The following is a 10000-nucleotide window of genomic DNA, read 5'->3' on the forward strand; positions in this document are numbered from 1 at the left end:
TATTATTAGAATTACTGGCATTATTACTATCATTGTTATCATTATTATTATTATAATAATTATCATTTATCATCATCGTTATCATTGCTATCTCTATTATCATTATTGTTATTATTAGTATTGTTGTTATTATAGTTATTATTATCGTGATGATAAAAAAATAATAATTATTATTGTTGTTGTTGTTGTTATTATTAGTATTATTGTTTCAGTTAGTTCATATATCATTTGATCAGTTACTATATCAGACAAGAAAATCATAGAAAAAATACTAATTCTAATAATTTTCTGCTTATCAGTACACAATTTGCATATAGGCCTACATATATCATCCCCCCCCCCTTCTCTAAAAAAGAAGAGAATAGAATGATCGACCGATTACCGAAGGTATCCCATATTAATTAACATGAATAGGCCGATCTTTGGCTTGGCACCCAGCCACCACAAGCATTATCTTAAATGTTATTGTTATTATCACTCTTATTATGACCATTTTTTTCCCACAGACTAGGTAAGCAATACATTACCAAGTCAATTTCCTGGTGAGAGCGCGGATGTAATCAAGCTCATTTGCATGCTTTGTTGAAAATGTGCAGTATCAGAAAGGGGTGTTTGTATTCTAGATCTTCATTTTAGGAAGATGTTTTGATTTTTTTATTAAGGAAAGTATATTCACATTTATTTCATAATTTCACAACCCGCCCTCGGTCTTGTGGCAGCCTACATCAACTAACGTGGTAACCAGCCTCAGCGCACGCACACTTGTCGCCTCAACCCATTCCGTCGAGATGTTTACATGTCCTGGTGAACCCCCGGCATCTGAGAAAAGCACCAGTAACGTAATCTTGCGCGAGCGTGCACGCCGAAGTGACGAGGCCTTACTTCGGTAGAGCTTGAGTCGGGCAGGGGCTGTGGGCATCGATCGTTCAGTCACACACCCGTCAGTGGCTCTGATTATCATTTAACTACACGAGGGGGAAACCAGTTGATGAGTGCATGCTATAACGTCGTCGGCTGGGTATTTAGTATCAGTTGGTCATAAAAGAAAAATAATTACTTTTTTAAATAAAGGTTGCAGTGATATTCACACACGTCCATTTTCCGTGTTAAGATTTACATGTATTTGAAAAAAATCGAAACAATTCTGTGATTCTATCATTGGAAGTCGAAATATTCTCATGACTAAGTAGCTTAGTTGGGTTTTCCTTCTGAGTGCGGGCCTGACCTGCCGGTGACTCTCGGAGGAAAAAAATAAGTGCTGAGTTGCCCTGTAACACTTTGGTGAACGGCTATTGGAACGTGAAAATTATTAAAAGTTAGGTATTATTGTATTTTATTCGATCTTCTGTATCGTTTCTTAATAGTTATTTTCATTCCAGGCTAAGTGGAAACCAACGGCTGCACCACCGTGAATTGTAAGTATTTTTTATTGTAATTCTATATTATATTGTTTATTTGGGAATGTTTAGTTGGTTGGAAATAATAACTTCAACTTTCATAAAGATCTATAATGATTATGATGCAGTCGCGTTATGAGCTACAGGTAGGATGATAATTGATACATTGCAAGGAATTTACACTCTATTAACATTCAGTTTAGTCCTAATGGTACATTCAAGTCTGTTTATGTAAATATTATCCTTCCACAAGATATTTTTTATATCCGATACATTGATTCGCACGAACACGCGCACTCCTAAAAAAAACATGTGCATTGCATCATGTCAGTGTTATCAAAATATCAATTGTTCAGTTTTGTAGACATGTTTTCAGATACCTAACACGTCGCTGCGCATGAAATGAACGAAGAATAGTGTCTTATCTTTTATCAAGTATTTTGTCAGTTTTCTGCCGACATCACTTGTAATTAGGGGTAACGAGTGCGAGTAATGCTCCTAATGTGTATCGCATTTACATTAGGCATTGGCCGACTAGAGGGAATGTGCTTCTGTTAAACTATATTATCAGGCTTTGCACAAGAATGTAGACCAGAGGTAGCGCGCGAAGTCATATTTTGAGGGAGGGAATACCAAGGTCAAGGTCGCTTTTGGAAAATTAATTTGTTTCCTAATAAAAAAAAAATGGAAGATAAAAAAAATTGGTTCTACGAAGGTTTGGTCATTGTTTACGATCGTTTATATTGCGTAAACAAAAGCTTTACGTGAAGGAAATAATCTGTATATAAGTGATATCCGTAATGGTATACATACATACAAATAGATAGGTAGATAGATACATAGATATATAGATAGATAGACATATTGTATATATATGTATGTATAATTATATATATGTTTACTCATATTTTATATATTTATATATATTTATATATTTATATATTATGTATTTATATACATATTTATATACATATATATATGATATGTATAATCTGTTTGTATTTATACTTGTATGTATTATATATATTATTGTATATTATATGATACATATGATGTATCTTGTATAATATATATAATATGTATATTATATATATGTATTATATGTATATGTATATATAGTGTGTATATATATGTGTATATATGTATATGTATATATAATGTGTATATATATGTATATGTATGGTTATTTCTATATTTCTATATATAATGTGTATATATATAATTTATAATTTATATATAATTATACATGTTTATATATAATTATGTATATAGATATATCTATGTATATATAGGTATGTATGTATATATATATACATTTATATTTATATATAATAAATAACATGTTTATATATTATCATTTATATATTAATATATATATGTAAATTATTCATGTTTATATATAGTCATGTATACACATTAAATATAATGGAAATTTCAAACTAAAATACAGATAAGAGCACTTGCACATGAGCATATATCTATATATATAATATATAAATATATCATATATATATCATATATCTAACTCCATATATATATATAACTCCATATATATATAACTCCATATATATATAACTCCATATATATATAACTCCATATATATATATAACTCCATTTATGTATATAAACATCCACATATATCCATATATATATCCACTTATATATATCCATATATATCTCAAATAGATATTCATATATATCTATAATATTTATCCATATATATCAAGTGTATATATATCCATATATATCAATAATATAAATATATATCCATGATATATATATCCATATAGATATCCACATATATATAGCCACATATATATATCCATATAGATATCCACATATATATAGCCACATATATATATCCATATATAGATATCCACATATATATCCACATAAATATATCCACATAAATATATCCATACACACACACACACACACACACACATATATATATATATATATATATATATATATATATATATCAACTCGCTATTGAGAGGTTATATAGCAGTGCCACCCTTGCCTGATTGGACGCCTTCCTAATCAACCACAGTTCAGCGCCCTAACACTTGTGCCACGGCGGTGACATTCCCCTACGACACCTGCGGTTGACTTCTCAAGGCAATGTGTCGTTTTCTCTAACTAATGGAGCATCAAAGCAGTCATATATCCATATATCTATATATATCCATATATATATCCATATATCTATATATATCCATATATCTATATATATCCATATATATATCCATATGTATATCCATACATATATCCATTAATATATATCCATTAATATATATTTATCCATATATATATCCATATTTATATATCCATATATATATCCATATATATAAATATCATATATATATCCATTAATATATATTTATCCATATATATATCCATATTTATATATCGATATATATATCCATATATATATCCATATATATATCCATATATCTATATATATCCATATATATATCCATATGTATATCCATACATATATCAATATATATATATCCATTAATATATATTTATCCATATATATATCCATATTTATATATCCATATATATATCCATATATATAAATATCATATATATATATCCATTAATATATATTTATCCATATATATATCCATATTTATATATCCATATATATATCCATATATATAAATATCATATATATATCCATATATATATCCGTATATATATATATCCATATATATATATATCTATATATATCTATATATATCTATATATATCTATATATATATCTATATATATATCCATATATATATCCATATATATATCCATATATATATATCCATATATATCCATATATATATCCATATATATATATCCATATATATATCATATATATATATCATATATATATATATCCATATATATATCATTTATATATCCATATATATATCCATATATATATCTATATATATTCATATATATCCATATATTTTCATATATATTCATATATATATCCATATATATAGATCTCCATCTTTATATCCATATATATATCCATATATATATCCATATATATATATCCATATATATATATATCCATATATATATCCATATATGTATATCCATATATATATCTCTATATATATCCATATATATATATCCATATCCATGTATATATATATATATATATATATATGTATGTGTATATATATATTTATGTGTATATATATGTATATATATGTGTATATATATGTATGTGTATATATATGTATATATATGTGTATATATATGTATGTGTATATATATGTATGTATATATATGTATGTGTATATATATGTATGTGTATATATATGTATGTGTATATATATGTATGTGTATATATGTATATATATGTATGTGTGTATATATGTATATATATATGTATGTGTATATGTATGTATATATATGTATATATATATGTGTATATGTATATATATATGTATATATATTTGTATGTGTATATATATGTATATATTTGTATGTGTATATATATGTATATAAATGTATGTGTATATATATGTATATATATGTATGTGTATATATATGTATATATATGTATGTCTATATATATGTATATATATGTATGTGTATATATATGTATATTAGGTATGTGTATATATATGTATATTGGTATGTGTATATATATGTATATATATGTATGTGTATATATATGTATATATATGTATGTGTATATTATATGTATATATATGTATGTGTATATAATATGTATATATATGTATGTGTATAAATATGTATATATATGTATGTGTATATATATGTATATATAAGTATGTGTATTTATATGTATTATTATATGTATATATATGTTTATATATAGTATATATATGTATAATGTGTATATATATGTATATATATATGTTGGTATTTATATTTGTATATATATATATGTATGATAAATTATGTGATTTTATATGTATTGTATATATAATGTATGTGTATATATATGTATTGTATATAATATATTGTATATATAGTATTATTATTGTATTTATATATATTATATATGTATTATGAATATATATGTAATAATATATGTATATGATATATAAGTATATAATAGAGAATGTTATATATATGTATATATAAGTATGGTATAATATAATGTATATATAATATGTATATAATTAAATGTGTATATATGTATAAGTAATTAATATATGTATATATAATATATGTAAGTGTATTATTGTATATATTATGTTAATTATGTATATATGTAGTGTATATATGTATATATATGATATGTGATATATTTTATAATATGTATTGTATATATATGTAATATTATATGTATATAATTATAATATAGTATGATATATAAATTTATGTGTATATATATGTAAATATTTATAATATTGAATGTAAATATATATATGTATATATATTATATATAGATATAATATTTATATAATGTATGTGAATATATGAGTTTATAATATGTTATATATGTATGTATATTAATGTTATAATATATGTATGTGTAAATATGTATTATTTATGTATATATTTATGTATGATTATATAATGTATATATATGTATTGTAATAGTATGTATATATAAATATTTATTAAATGTAGTGTATATATATGATATAATGTTATTGTTAATGATATATATATGTATATATGTATTTATATGTATATATATTATGTATGTTTTATATAGTATATTTGTATGTGTAATCATATATGATAATATATAGTAAAGTGTTATATGTAATATATGTATTATATATGTAGTATATAGTATTATATTGTATGTGTTATATATTTATTATTTTTTGTTTATTATGTTATATAATGTATTTTTATATTTATATATGTTGTTTTTTAAATTTTGTATTATATGTTTGTTTTTATTATATTATGTATATATTTATGTGTTTTATAATAATATGTGTATATATGTTTGTGTATATATATGTATATATATGTATGTGTAATAATTATAATATATTATGTTTTTGTATATATTTTATTATATGTATAGTGAAATATACTTGTATATATATATAGTAGTGAAATATAAATTATTATATGTGTATAATATTGTATATTTTTTATTTATTTATATATGTTATATATTTGTAAAATGTATATATATGTATATATTTTGTATATATTTGAAATGTTTATTTTTATATGTATAAAATTATATGAAATTTATATGTATATTTTTATTATTTTATTTATATTTATTTGTAAAATGAAATTTTTAAAATTAATTATTGTAAAAATTTTATTTAAATTAATGTATTTTAAATTATTTAAAATTAATAATTTTAAGGTTTTTAAATTTTAATATAATTAAATTTTTTATAAAAAATTATATATATTAAATAAAATTTGTTAAAAAGACTATATAAAAAAAGTAAAAATAAGTAACAAATTTACTAATTAAAAAAAAAAAGGGAAAAAATTAAATATATTTAATATTGAATAAAAAGAACAACAAAGGGAATGAAAAAATTTAAAATTAAAATATAAAAACAATAAAAATTCAAATGAATTAAAATTAAATATAGTAGTGTAAAACATATTAAACAAAAAATATGTATATAAACAACTAATAAAATTAAAAAAAAGTTAAATAGAAAGTATATTAATTAAAATGTAAGTGGAAAAAAATTAATGTAAAATATACATATAAAACTAATAAAAAACTATAAAAATACAAACAAATACAAAAACTACAATACCCACACTTCACAACACACACAAAGATATCCACACACAACAAACAACCAACAAACCACACACACATACCACACAAAAAAGATAAAACAAACCAACCACACTTTACATATAAACCACACAACACCCACAACATTTTAAAACCACACACTACAACACCAACAGAGAAACACAAAAACAAAACACCAAACCTTATAAACAACACCACACACACTATAAATATACACACATCACACACCCACAGGGGGGGGAAAATACACACCCCATACACCACAACATACCACCATACAGATAATACACACACATAATCACCCATTCATAGATATACAACACTCCCAAAGACATAAATACACAAAACACATACATAAGTACACACACTACACACAATTATTTTTTACACCCCACACAACAACAAATACATATACACACACTTTACTCATAACACACACACTACACACACATACAAACACCAACATACTTATAAACACAACATACAAACCTACAAACATATACCCCACACATACATAATACAATAACACACTCAAACATACACAATAACAAAAATACACACACATACTACAGTATTAAACACACACAACAAACATAAAAATATACACAATACACACACCAGAATATTTTACACACATACCCCAATACAACATATTTAACACCAACACACCAATACATAAATAATACACACATACACACACTTTCATCATATATAGCAAAAATCCCCACACTACATAAATATAATACACAATACACACACATACAAAAATAATACCAATTACACACACAACAAATAAAAAACACACATACACACCCATACATAAATATATACACACACATACCCACAATACATAAATATAAAACACACAAACACACTATAAATTATAAACACACATACCCCAAATACATAAAAATACACAACACAATATAATACACCACAATACACACATACAACATATATCCCACACTACTACATATATACACACACATAAAATACCTAATACAAAAATTTTACACACCCCAAACATACAACTTATACCCACCATACACATACACACACATCCCAGTATAACAACACCACACACATACATATATATAAAACACCCCCCAATACACACACAAAATTATACACCCCACACAACACCACACCATACATTATACCACAACACAACACAACATCAGTATATCCACACACATAACACACAATACACACAAACAATTTAACCACACATACCAACACTCATATATAAAACACACACAAAATACACACCAAAAATTAAGTCACACCACATACACACACCCCCAAATATATACAAAAAAAACACATACACACACATACATATATATACACAACATACACCCACTACATATATATACACACACAAAACACCCCATACATATATATACCCACACATACACACACATCCCATTATATAAAAACACACAACACTCCCTTTATATAACCACACATACAACACATCCCATATATATACACACACATACACCTCATAGATTAAACAACCCACCCATACAATATATACCCCACACATACCCCACCCCATACATAAATACCCACACACATACACACCCCACATATATAACCCACCAAAATACACACCATACAATACCCCACAAAATACACCCCACATAAAAAACTTTACAACAAAAAAACAAACACACCAAAAAACAACAACCTAACACACACATACACACAACTACACACATAACCATACAAACCAAAAAAACAAACACTTTAAATTTCCCCAAACAACTCCACCACAACACCCACACCCCCCCCACACCCCCAAAAACCCCAACACTAATATTTAAAACACATAACCCACACCAACCCACGCCCATACCACACAAAACCAAACATACACACCACACACAATACAAACCCACAACACATACCCCTTTCACAAAAAAACCACACCCAAAACTAAAAACCACACAACCCACACCAAAATTTCAAACTTAACCCATACACACAAACAAATAAAAAAACAAAAACAACACACCACTTACAACTCACACAAACCCACAAATTCAAAAAAGCAAAAAAATCCACAAACACACACATCAAAAAAAACCACACACATCCCCACACACACACGTCACACAAAAACCCCCCATCACCAAAAACCCACACCACCATAACAAAATTTTTCACAAATACCCCCCCATTCACACAATAACAACACCAACAAAAACCACACATCACACAACACACCATCACTCAACATTTCACACAACACAACACTCACAATAACATACACCACAAACATCCCCATCAAATACCATACACACACACAATTCCCCAAATTTCACCCCAAGAAAACAAAAAGTCACACAAACAAACAGTCAAAACCACACTCCCCAAAACCCACACCATCAAAACCACTACAAACAATCAACTTTCAAACATCACCAAACATACCAAACCCACACACCCACACAACCATCACAAAAACAAATCCTAAAACCTCACACACCCATAACCCACCCATAAACACACCCACTCACACACCCACTCAAACACACAAATCACACTCAATTACACACACATTTAACCAAACACACATCAAACACACCCATACACACACAACCACAAACCCCAACCCCACCAAAACACACACACATCCACATACAACACACACTCACATACACAACACATCACATACACCCCTTTCCCCTACCACACACCAGCACAACACACTAAAAAAATACACCCCACATCACAACCCCAAATCACATACACACACACAAACTAACACCACATACACATTCACACCACAAAATAAACACACACCCACCCCACACGGGCACACCACATCAACACCACACACCCACACACA

General features: G+C 26.0%; 1 protein-coding gene across 1 annotated transcript in view; it reads left to right on the plus strand.

The window, feature by feature from the left end:
* Positions 1–10000, plus strand: part of LOC125042984 (nascent polypeptide-associated complex subunit alpha, muscle-specific form-like) — a 76924-nt gene that overhangs the window by 29261 nt on the left and 37663 nt on the right. The window contains exon 2 of the mRNA XM_047638858.1: positions 1380–1415. The gene's annotated coding sequence lies outside the window, so the exon portion shown is untranslated. The remainder of the gene's footprint in view (positions 1–1379; positions 1416–10000) is intronic.

This window comes from Penaeus chinensis, chromosome 33 (assembly GCF_019202785.1).
Source record: "Penaeus chinensis breed Huanghai No. 1 chromosome 33, ASM1920278v2, whole genome shotgun sequence".
NCBI classification, from domain to species: domain Eukaryota; kingdom Metazoa; phylum Arthropoda; class Malacostraca; order Decapoda; family Penaeidae; genus Penaeus; species Penaeus chinensis.